The sequence below is a fragment of the Lolium perenne genome, chromosome 6 (assembly GCF_019359855.2).
Source record: "Lolium perenne isolate Kyuss_39 chromosome 6, Kyuss_2.0, whole genome shotgun sequence".
Classification (NCBI taxonomy): Eukaryota; Viridiplantae; Streptophyta; class Magnoliopsida; order Poales; family Poaceae; genus Lolium; species Lolium perenne.
In genome coordinates this window covers 2,795,270-2,812,907 of record NC_067249.2, presented here as the reverse complement: position 1 = coordinate 2,812,907, position 17,638 = coordinate 2,795,270, and the positions used below count along the sequence as shown (strand labels likewise).

Sequence of the window (17,638 nt, the reverse complement as noted above, 5' to 3'; positions counted from 1 at the left end):
TGGCGCCGCTTGCCAGCACCCCTTTTGTCGCGGTTCGTAATACGGCCCTCGACAAAAGGGCCATGCCTTTATATACACACAGCCAGCCTCCCCCCCCACCTCCCTACATTTTTTTCCTTGGTGGTGAAAGGTGGAGGTGTATGCTAGCTCATTTTTTCTTCATGTGCACAAGAGGTGTTTGATGAAATGTGTATGAGGGATGCCACTTGATTTTATTTGATAAGATTTTTCCTCTTTTTGATCCTAAAAGGTTAGCAACTATTTTCTCGTATATACATAGTCCGTACAATACTAATTTTAGCAAGGTGATTGCATCTGATACATAACTGTACTTATAATGCAGATGAGTCATCCATGGATGTACGGTAACCGATATGCTCCCGCTTTCAGAGAGGGCATGAATTCTTTCCTGCTTGTGGCCGAGGCCAACAAGTCGAAGCAAGGTTTTATGTGCTGTCCATGTCTGAAATGTAAGAACGAGAAGGATTACTCTTGCTCAAGAGACATTAAGAGCCACCTGCTTCGGTTTGGATTCATATCCAGCTATAATGTTTGGACCAAGCACGGAGAAGAAGGGGTTATGATGGAAGACGGCGATGAAGAAGAAGATAACGATGACCAGTACCGATCTATGTTCTCTGAATGCGATGATACTGCAATGGAAGACAATGAAGAAGAAGGAGGTGAAGAACAGGCAGCAGATGATCCTGTTGATGATGATCTTCGTCGGGCCATTTCTGATGCAAGAAGAGATTGTGGCACGGATAAGGAGAGGTTGCAGTTCGACAAGATGTTAGAGGACCACCACAAATTGTTGTACCCAGGTTGTGAAGATGGGCAGAGAAAGCTGGGTAGCATATTGGAATTGCTGAAATGGAAGGCAGAGGTCGGTGTGACTGACTCGGGATTTGAAAAATTGATGATAATACTAAAGAAGCTGTTTCCAAGAAATAACGAATTGCCCGTCAGTACGTATGAAGCAAAGAAGCTTGTCTGCCCTCTAGGATTAGATGTGCAGAAAATACATGCATGCATTAATGACTGTATCCTCTACCGCGGTGAGAAGTACGAGAATTTGAATAAATGCCCGATATGCGGTGCATTGCGGTATAAGATCAGAAAAGATGACCCTGGTGATGTTGAGGGCGAGCCACCCAGGAAGAGGGTTCCTGCGAAGGTGATGTGGTATGCTCCAATAATACCACGGTTGAAACATTTGTTCAGAAACAAAGAGCACACCAAGTTATTGCGATGGCACATGGAAGAACGTAAGAAAGACGCGATGTTGAGGCACCCCGCTGATGGTCGGCAGTGGAGAAACATCGGGAGAGAGTTCCCAGATTTTGCAGGTGAGGCAAGGAACTTATGGTTTGGTCTAAGTACAGATTGCATGAATCCTTTTGGGGAGCAGAGCTGCAGTCATAGCACCTGGCCCGTGACTCTATGTATCTACAACCTTCCTCCTTGGTTGTGCATGAAGCGGAAGTTCATTATGATGCCAGTGCTTATCCAAGGCCCAAAGCAACCCGGCAACGACATTGATGTGTACCTAAGGCCATTAGTTGATGAACTTTTAGAGTTGTGGGCCAAACCAGGTGTACGTGTGTGGGATGAGCACAACGAGCAAGAATTTGACCTACGAGCGTTGCTATTCGTAACCATCAATGATTGGCCTGCTCTTAGTAACATTTCATGACAGACGAACAAATGATACAATGCATGCACACACTGTTTAGATGAGACTGAAAGTAAATATTTGGAAAAAAGCAGAAAAGTTGTGTACCCGTACAATCGCCGTTTCCTTCCGCGCAAGCATCCCTTAAGGAAAAAAGGCAAGCATTTCGATGGCGAGGCAGACCACCGTCCGAAGCCTATCCCCCGTAGTGGTGCTGATATATTTGACATGGTCAAGGATTTAAATGTTATCTTTGGAAAGGGTCCAGGCAGTAGACCTGTTCCGAAAGACCCTAACGGACACGCGCCCATGTGGAAGAAGAAATCTATTTTTTGGGAGCTAGAATATTGGAAAGTCCTGGAAGTCCGCTCTGCAATCGACGTGATGCACCTAACCAAGAATCTTTGTGTGAATATTCTAGGTTTCCTGGGCGTGTATGGGAAGACAAAAGATACAACAGAAGCACGGGAGGACCAGGAACGTCATAAAGGACGAAACGGCAATCATCCAGGGAAGTTTGAAGGGCCTGCCAGCTACGCTCTTACCAAACAAGAGAAGGAGATATTTTTTGAAGCCCTATTCAGTATGAAGGTTCCGTCTGGTTTCTCGTCGAATATAAAGGGAATAGTAAATATGAATGAGAAAAAATTCCAGAACCTAAAATCCCATGACTGCCACGTGCTTATGACACAATTGCTTCCGGTTGCATTGAGGGGACTTCTACCAGAAAATGTTCGACTAGCCATTGTGAAGATATGTGCATTCCTCAATGCAAATGGGTGAAGCTCAGCGGTGTACAGGTAGACGATAAGTACGGTATGACAACAGTGGATCCCAACAATCTTGCGTACATGGACGAGCCATTTGTCCTAGCCAACGAGGTGGCTCAAGTTTTCTACGTGAAGGACATGTCTAGCAAATCGAGAAAAAGAAATCAACAAAAGAATACATCAACCGAGGAACCAAAGCGGTACATAGTTCTTTCGGGGAAAAGAAACATCGTGGGAGTGGATGACAAGACAGACATGTCAGAAGATTATAATAAGTTTAAAGAAATTCCGCCCTTCACGGTGAAAATTGACCCAAGCATCTTGCTAAATGATGAAGATTCTCCATGGCTACGGCGTAGAAGATCACAACAGTAGATGGCAATGTAATAATGTATTCTTCATATATAGTTCCTAAGACAATCTCTACATTTATGTAATAATGAGAACCCTTTCCCCAACACTGTTAGAGGAGACGGAGTCTTTCACGGGCTTGCAGGGAAATTTTTCTGAGGAGCAGCTTCCGAAGATGCCGTAGGGCGTGTGCACCAACGACATCTTCGAGAAGCTGCGCCACGGGAGATTTCCCAACCCTTTCCTTCATCCATGGGAATGAAACTGTGCTTGGCTTGTTGATCTTCTTGGCAAGGCGTATCTCATCGAGCAGTTCGTCCACCCACGCGACAGGGCGTCGTGCGCTACATGCTTTATCTCATCGAGCAGTGCGTTCACCCACGCGTCCTTATCCTGCCGACAGCTTTAGTCCCAGTTGCACCCACCAGCCGTGACAAAAGGTTACCCGCACGTTAGCCCTCCAGATAAGGCCCTCCTAGATAAGCCTCCCCCACTGCGTTCCCGCCTATTTTCTTCCCGCGTTCCCGCCTCCGTCTTCCCGCCATTTTTCCACTATATATATGTAGGCTTGGCCTCCATTTACATATCACATGTAGACTCATATCTGCAAACCTCATCATTCTCTCCCATGGCTTCCATCGTATGTCTAACACCCCGGGAGGCGGAGGCGCTTTGCGCCTCGAACTACCCCTGCCCGCCAGGGTACCGCGTCCCGACCGGCTGGTTGCTGAGCGTCGGAGGTGTACCAGTCCCTCCTATCCCTCTAGGTGTGCCACGCGAGATGGCCATCACGAACCACTACTATTTCGAGCTCACGCTAGAGCAGCGGAGGAATCCCCAGTGGCATCCCGACTACAGCCCGACTTGGGACAGCTTCTTCATCAATCGGCGTGAGAGGGCGGTTGCCAGGTACGAGGAGGACGACCCGCCTCCTTCGAACTTCAACGAGGCCGACCGTCGGCTGTGGTGGCACGGCCGGACTCTCCAGAGCGTCATGGCCTACCGTGGCCCCCGCCTGCGCTACCCTCAATCCCAGTCCACGCGTGCTCACCCGCCGAGGTTCGACAACCGCGACCCCGATGCTAGCGATGATGACGTCGGCGACTAGGATGACTACAGTGGCGACTATTATAGGGCTAGGCACGACTATGACTGAATGGCTCCAACATTCGAATCTAGCCATGTATCTTAATTTTCAGTTGAGCTCTGTACTTTAATTCCAGTTCAATCGTAATAAAATTTCGTGTCAACCACTTTATTGAACAAAAACAACCGACAACGACTTTATAAACTAAATTTAAACTAATAGAACCGACAACAACTTTATTGAAATTACAATAAAATAGATAAATGACTAGTCTAGTCTCTACTCGTCGTCGGAGGTTGTCTCCGTCCAAATGTCATCCCACCGAGGGTCGTTTTAGGTCCAAGTTGTATTCGGGTTCTCGAGCTCGAACTCGGCGACGGCCCGACGGTGGCGCCTGTTGGACCTGCGTTGTGTCCTAAGATCAGCGAAGAACGCGTCGGTGTTGTCGACGTCGTTGGGGAACTGCGCCCTCCACTGGCGCATCAACTGCTCGTCGTGCTCGGCGATGGCGATCCTGCGCTGCACCTGGCGGTGCCGGCGACGGTCCTCGTCGTCGACGAGGCACGGCGCTGGCGCGAGGAACTCCGCCTCCTCTAGCGATTCAACATCCGGGAAGTTCATGTCGCGTCGTGGCCACCGAAAGCGCCACGCCGCCGCGTCGTAAGCGCGCGCCGCCAGCTCCGGCGTGTTGTACGTACCGAGGGTGAGGCGGAAGCCACCAGCGCGTATCTCGGCGTAGAACCTACCGCTCGGACGCACTCGAACGCCACGGAAACCGGACGACCCTCGACGACGTGGAGGCATCCCGGAGATGAATGAGCGGAGGCGGTGGCGACGTGTGGTTGCGCCCGCACGCGTCGCTCTATATAGCGCACGCGGGGCATGGCACGTGTAAGCCACGGCTACACACGTCGCACGCCGGCAGCGACGGGGCGAGACACGTGGAAGCGGCGGCGACACGTGGCGAGGCACGTGTAAGCCACGGATACACACGTCGCACGCCGGCAGCGGCAGGGCGAGGCACGTGGAAGCGGCGGCGACACGTGGCACGGGGAAACCTTACTCGGTGTCACTCCGCATATCATTAGGGGTGAAACTTACACGACTATCAATGTTTGATATGATGCGAGGTGCAAATAGTTATATGGATGTCATATTCATGTTCATTGGATTTTTCTGATCAATTTTCACATATAAAACTTTTCTATTTGAGTTACCATTTAAAAGTTATTGAAATAATAGTTTTTATTAAGTTAAAATAGATAAATAAAGGTTTATTTATAAAACAGAAAAAAAAACGGCTCCAGGGGCTGATCCGCGTCCAACGGCTCCATGCCGTTGGATTCAAACGGCCGGAGCCATTGGATGCAGACGCCGCGGATCAGCCCACCCCCTTTTGTCGCGGGTCGTGCCACGGCCCGCGATAAAAGACCACCCCTTTTGTCGCGGGTCATGCCACCACCCGCGACAAAAGGGGGATAGGTATAAAGGCGCCACGCATCGCGGGCCGACGCACAACCCGCGACGACGAAGGAGGCCAAACCCTAGACCACGCCGTCAGGCTGCCGGATTTCGCCGGCGCCGCCGACGCCGCCACGCACTCCTCTGCCGACGCCGCCCTCCTTGCCGCGCGCCTCCTCGCCGCCCTCCTCGCCGCGCGCCTCCTCGCCGCGCGCCTCCTCGCCGCGCGCCCTCCTCGCCGGCGCCTACGCGGGAGTCCTCTACGCGCCGCCGCCGCCGCCTCCGCGGGAGCCCTCTGCGCGCCGCCGCCGCCGCCTCCGCACGGGAGCCCTCCTCGCCGCGCACCTCCTCCCTCTGCCGCGCCGCCGTCTGCCACGCCGCTGCACATCTGCGAGGTAGCCGCCGCCGGCGCCCCCGGCCATCTTTTTTTTTTTACTTTTTTGTAATATTATTAGTCAATTAGTTAATTAAGTTAGCTAGTTTAAATTTAGTATATGTATAGTTAGTTATTTTAAATTTTGTATTAGTTTTATGTAAGTTTTCTATGTATTAGTTAAAATTTTGTATTAGTAATTAATTAGCTAGTTTAAATTGGGTATTAGTTAGTTAGTTTAAATTTTTGTAGTTAGTTAATTCAAATTTTGTAGTTAGTTAGTTCAAATTTTGTATTAATTTAAATTTTGTATTAGTAATTACTTAGTTAGTTAGTAAACAACCGACGCAAACACCCGTCGACACCCCTCTCCCTCTCGTAAACAACCGACGCCGATACCCTCTCCCTCTCGCAAACAACCGACGCCGACCCCCTCCCCCCCTCGCAAAAACCTGTCGCGACACCCTCCCCCTCTCGAAAACACGCGTCGCCGACACCCTCTCCCTCTCGCAAACACGTGTCGCCGACACCCTCTCCCTCTCGCAAACACGCATCGCCGACACCCTCTCCCTCTCGCAAACACGCGTCGCCGACACCCTCTCCCTCTCGTGTTAGGGTTAGAACATGTACTTCTCGATTTAATTTTTTGCAGAAACAATGGATCCATTCGAAATCCATCGGGACTTGGAACAGGAAGACATTTTCAAGAACATAATCCGCGATGGTCCAGAAGCCGACCGAGAAGACCGCGACTCCGGTGATGGAGAAGCACGCGGTTCTGGTGATGGAGAAGCCCGCGGCTCCGGTGATGGAGAAGCCGACGGCTCCGGTCATGACGAGGTATACGATCAGTTGAGGCATTAATGGAATTCTATATGTACATATGTATATAAATTAATTAATTTTTATTCTCTTAGGCCTCCGAAGATAAGTTGGAGAAACGAGGCCAGGCAAAGAAGTTGACCAAAAAAGACCACTTCACAATTGAAGCTATATCACCGAAAGGCCAACCGGTGGCACCCGCGAGTGTCAGAGTGACATTTAAAAATCAGTGCGGAGTTCTGGTTAGAGATCGTCTCCCGATCACTATTAGAGAATGGAACAAGACCAAGAATATGTCCGAAAGTCAGGTTGCCGATAGGTATAAAGACACACTTTTTGCCGACCTCATGGCACATTTCACTTTGCCAGATTTGGGATCGGAGTCTGAGAATGCCAAGCAGAGGGCGCTAGTGAAGAAATGGGCTCTTAAGAAGATGGGGGAACTTTTCCGGGCGTATAAGAACCGGTTATGGCGAGCTTATAAGGCCGAGAAGAAGCCTCCATTATTCGAAAACTATCTAGCGAAGCAGGAGCATAACTGGGAAGAATTTGTGCAGTACAAAGAATCAGAGGAGGCTGTGAACCTGTCAAAGAAAAACAAGAAGAATGCAAGCAAAAAGAAATATCACCATCATACGGGCCGAGGGGGCTACGAAGTAGCCATGCCTAAGTGGGATGCACAAGAGGCTAAGATGAAGCTGAATGGGATCACTCCAGAACCAGAGCGAGAAGGATGGGACATTAGGGCTCGAAATTGGTTCCTTGGGCATGGCTGTGAGTATGACATGAAGACAGGGAACCTTGTTGAAAGTGACAGCAAGGTTAGGGTACCCAGGGAAAAATGGATTGAAGTGACGGCTGATATTAAAGCGGGAAAACTGAAGTTTGCTCCCGATAGAGAGAAAGACTTGCTGACGCTTGTCCTCGGTAATCCTGAAAAGGGAGGACGAACAAGAGGCTTCGGCCCTAGTGTTCCGTGGGCGCTTGGGTTTCCGAATGACGCGGAGACTTATAGAAGCCGAGCGAGAGCAAAAAAACGCGAGCTGGAGGTGCAGAATGACCGGATGGCTGAGTTCCAACGGCAACTAGACCAGCAGAAGCTGGAGATTCAGCAGCAGCAGCGGGAGATTAATGAACTTAAAGGACAGCGCCAGCCAGATAATACCGCCGGCATATCTCAGCGACGAGACAGCAGCGTGGCCGACTCGGAGGCCCCGCCTACACGGATGATAGACGGCGGTCCTAGCGACCCCGTGGATGGAATCAAGGAGCAAACACCTTGTGATCTCCATGAGGTGTTCAGGAACATGTCTGTTAAGGTGGCAGTTGGCTATGTCTTACCTGCATTTGGACCTGAAGGTGAGCCGGCAACATGGCATGGCAATCAGATTCCAGCTGGCTATGCTCGTGTCGGGGTGGATTCAGTTGTACCGACGTGGGAGACATTGGAGCTCGAAATCCCTGGAGGTGATGGGGGGGTTACACTCAGAGAGGTGCTGGGAGAAATCATTCTCTGGAAAAAGAAGAACATCAGGCTGCCAGGCATGGTAACCTCTACTAGTCGTCCCACCAGGTCACCATCACCTCCTCCAAATGATCGAAGGCCACCATCACCTCCTCCGACTGATCACATGTCGCCACCATCACCCCATGGGTACGACATCGACCACGACATCCGTAGTCCATCTCCATCTCCAGCGCCGCCGCCTGCGCCCACTAAGACTCGGAATGCACCCAACCGGAAGCGTTTCAGGAGTCCTGTCCGCAAGCTGTCGCCACTCCCAACAGTACCAAAGGTTCCTCCCCCCCGTCCTTACGATCGTACTGACGAGGAAAATGATGCCATTGTTAAGAAATACAATTATGATTTTTTTCATAAGGAGAAACCCAAGGCCCCAGCACCATACACCGAGAAGCAAAAAGCATATGCTCTTTCTTTTCTGAACACACCATCGCAATATGACTTACACGAGAAGAAGGATGACTATACACGCACACTTGCGAGGGTAATTGATGATAAGAGTACTGCTAAGAAGGATAGTGCTAGCACGAGCAAATCATCAGCTATAAGTGTAGCCGGGAAGAAATCAAGTTCAACAAGTGCACCCCTCAAGGCCAAGCAAACGACAGAAGGCAAAAAAAGAAAGGAAGTTCCCCAGCTCGGAGAACAGGCCAAACATTCGATCCCACCACTCAAAGTGTTTGATGTTCCCAAGGTGTACCTGGAACATGGTGGTGGTATCAATATGGAAGATGCTGCAAAGCTAGCGGCTGACTGTGGATGTACCGTGGAGGAATTGCTGGGTGTCGCAGATGCTGCACTAGCCACTGCTGATATAGCTCCTAAATTTTTCTACGGGGATGACTTGGTCAGCAGAGAGCGGCTGCATAAACTGCCAACATATATGCGGAATTTGCATTAGTGGTACCTTGATGCATGCAAGGAGAACATACGTTACATCGTGGCGAATATACCATTTGAATATTACTACCAAAAGGTGGAGATCCATATTGAGATGAATGAACTCTGGCAGTTATTCAATTTAGAAGCCCTCGACAAATCTCTCATGAGTTGCTATTGCTTGTAAGTTGTTAACTACATATAAGTTCATGTTCATTCAGTTCATGTTCGTTTTCATTGCATATACTCATTATATCTTACGTGTTCTCTTATGCAGACTGAAGATCAGTGAATGCAAAAGTAATAATATTATCAATATTGGGTTTATTGACCCAGATAAAGTACATCATGAAACGGTAAAGCATAAAGGCGAAGAAACGGGGGGAAACCTACTAAGGTTTTTGGGGGAACAACATTTCTGTGATTCAATACTGTTTCCTTACAACTACGAGTGAGAGTCTTAATGATCTGTTATACACATTCAATTTTTCATACTCGATGTTAAGTGTAATTCCTGACGTATATACATAAACATGTGCAACTTCCACTGGATTCTACTAGACATTCAAGTTGATAACGGAATAGTTGAAGTAAGGGACCCAATGAGTAGAGGCCTAGACGGGTTCCGCGACTTGCAGAAGTTGCTCCAGACGTAATTTCAATCATTGACGCGCTATATCTTTCGTGAGATTTCAATTAATTATCCACTCATTTAATCATTCTTTTGCTTGACAGGGCTTGGAGAGCTTTCAGGAAACATACTAATGGTACCTGGGCAGAGAGGCAAACATTTACTCCTGTACCGTGCGCCCAGCAGCCACAGGGGACGAATCTATGTGGATACTACGTTTGCGAGTCCATTCGCATGTTAACCACTGAGAAGCACAACAATAATAAATTCAACGTAAGCAATAACATTCACAACTTTAATTTATTATCGTCAATATTTCGTTATCAAGATTGATATAGTCATATTCATCTCATTTTCCTATATAGGTCGACTTCATGCGGGACACGCTCCAACCAAAGGAATACCTACTAGGAATTGCGGAGGAAGTGGCGGGACTTTTGATTAGAGAAGTAATAGACAACAACGGCTTGTTTAGTCCAAATAGACGCACTCCCTCTTGAAACGACGGGCTTTAGTCCCGGTAGTCGTGAGCTCCATGTATATGTGTAAGGGGAATCTACGAATAGATCGACTTTTGCTTCCAATATTTGTTTGCTCGATTTATATATAATGAATCAACGTGTACAACTTGTAGTAGCGTATAAATATATGCAACTTTTATTTTGAAATGAAAAGATGAAAATAAAGGGGGGGCGGTCGCGCGGGGGGGGGGGGGGGGGTGCTGCACCCCTCTAACCCTAAAGCAGCAGCGTTCTGCGCGCGCCACGTAGAGGTTCTTTTGTCGCGGTCTGTATCACGACCCGCGACAAAAGGGGCTGCCCCCTGCGCGCCTCGCGCCTGCCACGTGGTGGACCTTATGTCGCGGGTCGTAAGCGACCCGCGACAAAAGGTGGACCTTTTGTCGCGCCTCCCTTGTCGCACGACCCGCGACAAAAGGTGGACCTTTTGTCGCGCCTCCCTTGTCGCGGCTGGCCGCCCGCGACAAAAGGGTCATACGACCTGCGACATTATGCCTGTTTTCCACTAGTGCAACCATACATCCAGAAAATGGTCACATATTTTTTGTGCATATGTACGGTTAAAATCTTGTGGACAAAATAAATGGTCGTGGACTAAATAGAATCAATGCATTCTTGGTAAGTATCATAGAAATATTAAATTGTAACGTGTCACTGATTGCACTTACGTGGTAACAAATCAACCTAAATCTATGTCATGATTTTCTTATCACGCGAATTGCCCAAAATACCCCACAAATTACTACTCCCCCATAAGACTAGTAAATTGTACGGTAAAAATCGTCAAAGAGCCTGAATCTATATCTCTTATAAAGCAAAACCCCACTAGAGGGTCATTTAAGTTGTCTATCTCAACATGCAAGCTATCCACATCATCCATTCTATTAGCCATCCAATTGTTCATGTCATCCCCCACTAACATTCATTAATACTCTACATGCAAGCCACATCATCTATTTTTTAAGCCATCCAATTATCCACATCATAAACTTTTAGCCGCCAACTACATAACCATTTTAAGTCAGTTTTTTTAAATTAGCCTCTTGACTATTTACGCCAATTGAATCCTGCATGTTCCTACAAATAACATCTTATTCCAATCAATTTATATCCTTTTGTTTTTTTACAAAATAGAGTTATCAGAGAAATTCCCGCTACAACGCGCGGGGTATCCTTCTAGTTATATATAGGGTTGTTTTGTGGTACCCTCAAATCAATTATAGCCATTAATTTCCGTCAATCCACTGGCTCAAATTAATTCATACCACAGTACAAAACTGGTGTGGTATGTTACATACCACGCGAAATTTTCGCACCTAAATATGTAAAAAAGCTAGACGGGCCGGCCCAATATATAGGCCTAGCCAAATACACTGATACAACCCTAAGATCTTCCGATCGCAGTCTCAATCCCTAGTTCTCCCTGCGTGAGCAGGGATGCGTGACGTGCCGGCGCCGCACCACCGCCAACGCTGCTCTCTCCCCCCAAGTCCGGCGCCACCGCCCCTCACCCCCTCGAGACAGCATGAAGTTCTGGTGTATACCTACTCCCCTCTGCCGTTCCCCCTCTTCCCCACTTCTGTCTCGGCGGAGGCAGCGGCCTCCCTCCATTCTCGGCCCACGGATTGTCCGCGGGCGTTGCGGACAGGCTTGATATGGCGATCGGGATGAGGGAGGGGCGAAGGAGGCGATGAGCGGCACGGCGTCGTTGTGCTCTGCTGGTTTGCCTGGTCGCATCCTCCACGACCCACGGCCAGCGACGACCACCTGCAGCTGGAGCCTCCTCTCCAGACTAGTTCATCGTCTGTAGTGAAGGTAAATCCTCCATTTTTTCTATGTTCCATATTTCTTGCAAGGATATTGTTATGTACTTGATGTGTATGTGTGAGATTTTAGACAGAAGTAGGGTATCTTCTTTCAGACTATCACTCTACAGGCCTAGCTTTAGAATTAGATGCATGGAACAATTTTTAGGTGGCCTAAGCAATGTTTTAGATGTGCCATTCAAACCTCAGTCCAACAAATAGAAGCGCCTAATGTAATGTAAGGTAAGACTGGTCCAAGCTTGTCTATTTGCTAAAGAAGCTTAGCTTCTGCATAACCCTTTTTGTCGTAGTGTTTCTTTAGTGTGCATTCACATGGCATAAGCATCTCAAACAAAATAAATTTATAGTTTACTAGGTGTCTCATGTTAAATTCACATCTCCTATTGTTATCTCTTTCACTTGAAAAGTTTAATTTGTTGTTAATCCTAGCTGGAAACTGCTACTGATTTTTTGTAGCTGTGGTCACTAGTATAGTATATTTTGCCAATTGATACAAACTCTTGTTTTGTACCTAAAGATGAGGTTTTACTGTCATAATGAGTACTTTTTGCAGGTTTTGAGCAGGTAATCCAAAACTATGGTATTCACGTGCTGTCCATAACATACAAGAAAGTTCCTAGCCAGTTCTAGCAGAGGTAAAATATGTATACTTATTAATTAATTATTATGAAAGTGCTCCAGGCTGCATATGATTTCTTCTGAGTTCCTGGCAATTTAAGGGTTGACTTATTCTTCATACCGACCGAAAGCATCACCATCAGCTAAATCGTGCTATTTATCCAATTTGGTTTATTGTCTTGCATACATTGATTGTTTCTTGCCGATGGGCCTGCCTCATGTATTTGCAGGCCATCAACATTGAAGGTCTTGCACTGGTCATGTTTATGGAGTAGCATGCTGCAAACTCAGGATGGGTTATTGAGAAGGGTGGATGGTCTCAACTGGTTGTCCTTCCGCGCAATGAGTTCAATCACCCCGAGCTGAAGAAGAACACAGCAGACACCGTTCGAGCACATCACTCGCATATTCCCTGTATTGAGCTGATTGAACAACCATGGCCGAATTGACATTGCGCACTGCTGTGGTCTTGGTTGCACCTAGACCTCCGGAGAGTTTTTTAGAACAGGGAATGAAGAAGCTAGTCTTGGCGATTGTATTTTCTGTTCAGTGATACAGATTGTTCGTGATTTCGATGAGCTAGACCGTCTTAGGTTCCACGACAAGGCTACTCAGGTGGATGCTGAGAAAATTGACATGGAGGAGGAAAAGCTCAGGTTAATGTTTGAGGTAACAAGACAACGCCTTTTATAGATGATTTGGCAGAGCAGGATCAGGATGAAAAGAAGATCATGCAACAATTACGTAACGAAAAGATTCAAGGTGATAGAAGAGTTGGAAGCGAAGGTCGCTCGAGGTTCTTATAGACAAATTGATCAAATTTTCAGTAGCAACCGTTAGCGTAGTCATCACATGAGCTCCTGAGTGCCATGTAAATAATGTTGAATTCATACTCTCTTGTTTGAGGAGAGCTCAATCTTACTCATGTAATAGTACTAGCAACTTGGTGGTTCTTAGACTAAAGCAAAGTAGCTTTGTATTTTTTTGGTTCAGGTACTTGGCTGTTGGTTTATCATCTAGTTTAGTGGATGTTTCAGTTCCCTGCTGCTAGCATTTTCTCTTGTTTGAGGAGTGAGGCATTTTCTCTTGTTTGAGGACAATGTCACTCCTGTAATAGCTACTCCTACTAACTTGATTGAAGCTCCATCATATAATAGCTATTGCTTTCTATCTACTATTTTTGAAGTTGTGTAATGGTGGTTGAATGGTCTGCAAATTTTGTTGCTTGCAACCTATGGTGTCAGCTACACAATGGACTTGTACTGAACAGACTATTTACTGAAGCAAGCTTTTGAGCAGCTCATGTTCTAATTAATCTAAGCTGCTGCAAAATTATTAAATGCAGATTATGACAAAAATGCATACTACATGGCTACGGTGTATATACAACTTGAATAACCCAATCAATCATAGGTTCAATTCAACACGGACACAATTCTCGAATACAACTTTCGTTTCTTACAATTACATCCAAGACTAATTGAATCGGTATTACGCAACATCGCAGCAGCGCTGCCGGAGGTGTTCATCGACATAGCCACTCCAGGAACGGCCATGCACCCTCCACTACACCAGAGCACCTGCAGATAACAACAGAAACTTCAATCGACTAAATTTACATTTAACCAAAGAACGGATATGTATGGTATTAAATATTGCGCTCTAATGCTGCAATATTTCCTCTATTTTCCATTATATGCACACACACAACTTGATAAAATTTCAACATATTATTGCTTTACATTTCTCAGTTGAACAGTGATAATGGGAGTCATGTCCAACAAAATACTAACCAGATCATCTTACATGGGCTAATTATCTTTTACAGCATATATATACTGCAAAGATATCAGTCTAAGGAAAAATATAAACAATTGTCTTAGTACAAAGCCTGAAGATGGTGTCCTGGTTTTGAGTTCTCTCTAAATTTAAACACAACCTAGTATGATAAAAGTAGCCTTAAAGAGTTGTTTTGCGTTACCCCCAAATGAATATTGCTGGTAACAATTGAAAATCCAAATCAGCTTCAGCAGCCCTCTAGAAAGAGGCCCACAATGGTTTGGGAAACCCTGGTTCCCAGGTTTCATTGTACTTTTGATAACTATCAAGAAGAGTCAGTGCATCACCAGACCTGTATGTATTGTTGTAGACATAGAACATGTGTAATCTTGCTAGCCGAGTAAATGAGGCCATTGCCAGATATAAACTATCAATCCTTTACTAAAGATATATGCTTTTTTTCTTGTTTGTGATATAAATTTTTTCCATAGTAATATAGTTGAAGTGTAATATTCACTGACTAGTACCAACACAAACTGCTTGAGCTAATAATCTAGGTTCAAAGCTGAGCTCAAGCCTACACGACATTCAGTAAGCCCAATAAGACAGTACATTAACTAGTAAATCAAGCGAGGTAGTAGACTGCTTCCTAGAAAATTAATTATATAAAGGAGACAGTAGATTAACTAGTAAAACACATGAAGTACAAAATCATCCGCGTTGCCAGTAGAAGTGACACAAACAAACTGTTTTGCTATTTTATTGTATCATTTACCGGATAAACTTTTAGGCCCAAACTGTAACTGAATACCTTCCATGAAATGTCAGATAGGATATGTTTTTCTGTTGAAGTCCATCGCTCCTCATATAAAAATGTGAATCACCTTTTTTAGAAAGAACCTCACATAAAATAAAAACCCACTGCAATACTTCTTGGACATCATTTGTTAGTTGCTACAGCATGATGATAGACTGCTTTCTAGAATATTATATAAAGGAGATAGTTTGTTGTTTAAAACTTCGAAAAAGAGCATGTGTGCTTAATGGTACAGTGGTGTGCTTTCTACATAATAAATGTAGCATTGTGCTTCTGGACGAGTTTCTTGTTAAAACAACTTTCAGATGACTTCACTAGAGAAACCTTTTTTAGACATAGACAAATAATTATACTGCTTAAATTTTTTCATCTACGAACATACTCCTAGCTGACTGAATTTGGCTAACAATTGGAATAATCTATAAGATTGGGTTAGGTGATTTTTCTCCGAAGCACTTGGTCTTCCACGATAGAGGAGATCAGCGAGGACGGTTCGCCGGTGGTCACAGCGGCGCAACAGTTCAGCACTTCAGTCTCAGGGGAGAGAAGTGGAATTGAGGATGCATGTCAAGACTTGCGTACCTGAACCTGCTACCAACTCCAAGACGGCGGCAATGGAGGAATACGGTGGCGATGCAGAACGGGGCCGATCTGGTTGCGGCATGCTGCCGAGCTAGTCGATGGTGGATGTGGCAGCGGAGGCAACCCTGCTCGATGCGGAGGAGGAGGTGCCGTCCCTGATTGATTTGCCGGCGGCGGCAGCGGTGGTGCTCACGCCTACGCAGAGTCGTGGTAGCGGAGTTGATGCGGCGGTGGCCGGCGGCGTCGTCGCTTTGCTTCTGAAGAGGTCGGGAGTCGGGGCCGTGGGAAACCGATTAGGCAAAGCGTGGGCTGGGCCGAATGCTATTTTTTCATTATCTGCTTCTTGTTGGGCTGCCGGGCCTAATGTATCTCGTTTAATCCTGACCGTTCTCTTAAATCATATCTCTCCCTCTTTAGTGATGGTAAAAGATACTATAAAACAAGCCTATATATATAAGCCAGCCATTGAATTCAGCCAGTGGATGAGGTAGTAGATGGCATTGTGCGGGCATGCAATTATTGTGCTTCTTTCAGGAAAGACGCGAGATACGCCTGCTAAGCTTGGACCTAGTGATTGCAAAGCTGTTGTCGACGAATCAGCTTGGGCGTGGTCTTCTCAAATTACTAACTGGCTTCTAGGCCAGCAGTTGCGACTTGCAAAATCCTTGTAGGTTCTTGAAATGCTGTTTAGCCTGCTCCGTAACAAATAATCCCCCCTCGGCCTTTCACAGTGTAGGAACATGAAGTTTCTGTATCTGCCGCCTACCCTCCCCCCCCCCCCCCCCAACACCCCCCCCATGGGTTGGGTGTGACCTAGGAGCGTCGGATTGGAAAACTGCTAGTTTTTTTAAAAAAAATGGGAAAAAATCACTTCAGCTTCTGCATCCAACACTGGTAGAAAAAGGGCCTTTAGTGCAAGGAATGCACATGGCTTTTTTATTAGATTATTCACAACATCTTACAAGAGCAATACAAAAGATCAAACTCGAAGTCACCTCGCTAAACCTACAGAGGGATGAAGGGGCTGACAAAACACCAACTCACATCATCCAAACAACCAAATGCCTTCCCAAGCAGCCCAATAGCAGGTGAGAAGCACATCCAGTCAAGCAGACTCTCAGCGCACGCAACACACACGCCACAGAAATCGCTACCGCCGTCTTCCTTGCACCCATCTTCAAGAGGGATCACCGCATTGACCTTGCCAGATCTGCCGTCGATGGCACCATGACGCTAGACAGCTCCACCATCCTGCACGCGTCCAGCAGTCCGTTGAAAGTTCAGAGATGGTAAACCTAGAGGGGGGGTGAATAGGTTTCTACAAGTTTTAATTCTTTCTTTGCAATATTAGGCTTTGCGGAATATAACGATGAGCCTAATGCAAACTAAGTGAAGCAACCTATATGAGGATACAAGTAACTCAAGCACGAAGGCTCTCACAGGCAGTTATATCACAAGTAAGGAGTTCGGTTAGAGATAACCGATAGCACGCGGAGACGAGGGTTTATTCCCGTGTTCCCTTCCTTTGCAAGAAGGTACGTCACGTTTGGAGGGGTGGAGGTCCCACGAAGGATTCCCCACGCCACGAAGGCTCACCCTATTCTCCGGAGCCTATCCCACGAAGGAATAGCTCACTCACTTGTGGTAGACTTTGAGGTAGCCTCCAAACCTTCACAATCTTGTCAGGAGCAAATCCACAGCCCGGATGCTTCCGGACCACTCTTGCCCACCTAGGGTTTCCAAGGAACCCTAGAGAGCAAGCTTCTTGATGAATACAAGGGGGAATGAGATTTGGCTTGGTAGAACAGTAGATCGGGTCCTCCTCTATCGTTTCCCCGGAGGGATTTGAGTTTGGGTGGAGGAGGAGAGAGATCTGAGGCTTTTGGTGTTTCTAACAATGGAGTATGTGAGAGAGAGCTCAAGAACA

At 46.6% G+C, this 17,638-nt stretch overlaps 2 long non-coding RNA genes and 1 pseudogene across 2 annotated transcripts; 2 read left to right on the top strand and 1 right to left on the bottom strand.

Annotated features, from left to right (window-relative positions):
* Nucleotides 1–343: 343 nt before the first annotated feature.
* LOC139832041 (uncharacterized) lies at nucleotides 344–9,705 on the top strand (annotated as a pseudogene).
* Nucleotides 9,706–11,470: 1,765 nt separating this feature from the next.
* LOC127309036 (uncharacterized) lies at nucleotides 11,471–13,727 on the top strand. Its single transcript, XR_007856915.1, has 3 exons — nucleotides 11,471–11,904; nucleotides 12,469–12,550; nucleotides 12,764–13,727. It is a non-coding gene; the product is annotated as an uncharacterized lncRNA (long non-coding RNA).
* A 190-nt stretch (nucleotides 13,728–13,917) lies between these two features.
* LOC127309037 (uncharacterized) lies at nucleotides 13,918–16,008 on the bottom strand. The gene is made up of 2 exons (XR_007856916.2): nucleotides 15,712–16,008; nucleotides 13,918–14,113 (listed from the first exon to the last, which is right to left on the bottom strand). It is a non-coding gene; the product is annotated as an uncharacterized lncRNA (long non-coding RNA).
* Between the last annotated feature and the right edge of the window lie 1,630 nt (nucleotides 16,009–17,638).